Here is an 882-nt window from a genome sequence, read left to right as displayed (position 1 = left end):
TACTGGATGACAGGCTAGTTTTTGTTGAATGATTTTCTTTGTGCGATTGCCTGAAGAAAAGCGTATTTTGATTTCAAATATATGAAAGTTGATTGACTGCAAGTAACGACTCCATAAAAAATTAATATGCAGGCAAAGAAAGGGGAGTGGGTAGGAGACAAGAATAATTTGTGAGTTGCAATTCCACTTATTTTGTACATAAATATACATTTAATGCATTGTTCGAGGTAACAGTTCATTTCAAAAGTTTTTCCTTTCTTTTGAGTGTGTGTGTGGGGGGGGGGGGGAGGGTGGTTACCGGAAGAGAGATGAACTGTCACACTGGAGTAATGGCCTCGCTGTTGATGGATACCGGAAGAAGTACTCTGTCATCGATGGGAAACTCATCTTTTGTTACGTTTGTTAGAAATGGTAAGAATGCATATATACATTGTACTTCATTTTCCAGCCCAAATAAATAAACCATATCTGATGTTCGCAACATGAAATTCTATCCTGTTAGATAACACTTCCCAGCCTACAGACTGCCTTCATCTTGGGATCAGCGGTGGTTCCTTCAACATCATTTTAATCTTACTAAACGCAGTTGCTACCTGCGACTCGTCAACCAGGTTAAAAATGTTAATTTTGTGCAGTCCATAAGTATGGAAAAACCCATTCAAAACAAATACCATTGGTGAAACTCGAATAAAACATACCGATACATGATACAGGTAAGGGGGGAATCAGAAAGGGTATGTGACAACCATGCGGGCGGGCATTTTGAAATGCATCATCTTGGGTTCAACTTCAGTTTCTATTTTATATAGGAAGGTGAGTGGGTATGTGACATATGAAAGTGGACTAGAATTTCAAGAGAAACACGATGGGATGCTTCAATTT

Source organism: Lepisma saccharinum, chromosome 1, assembly GCF_977018435.1.
Source record: "Lepisma saccharinum chromosome 1, izLepSacc3.1, whole genome shotgun sequence".
In the NCBI taxonomy this organism is placed as follows: Eukaryota; Metazoa; Arthropoda; class Insecta; order Zygentoma; family Lepismatidae; genus Lepisma; species Lepisma saccharinum.
This window is presented reverse-complemented; position numbering follows the sequence as displayed.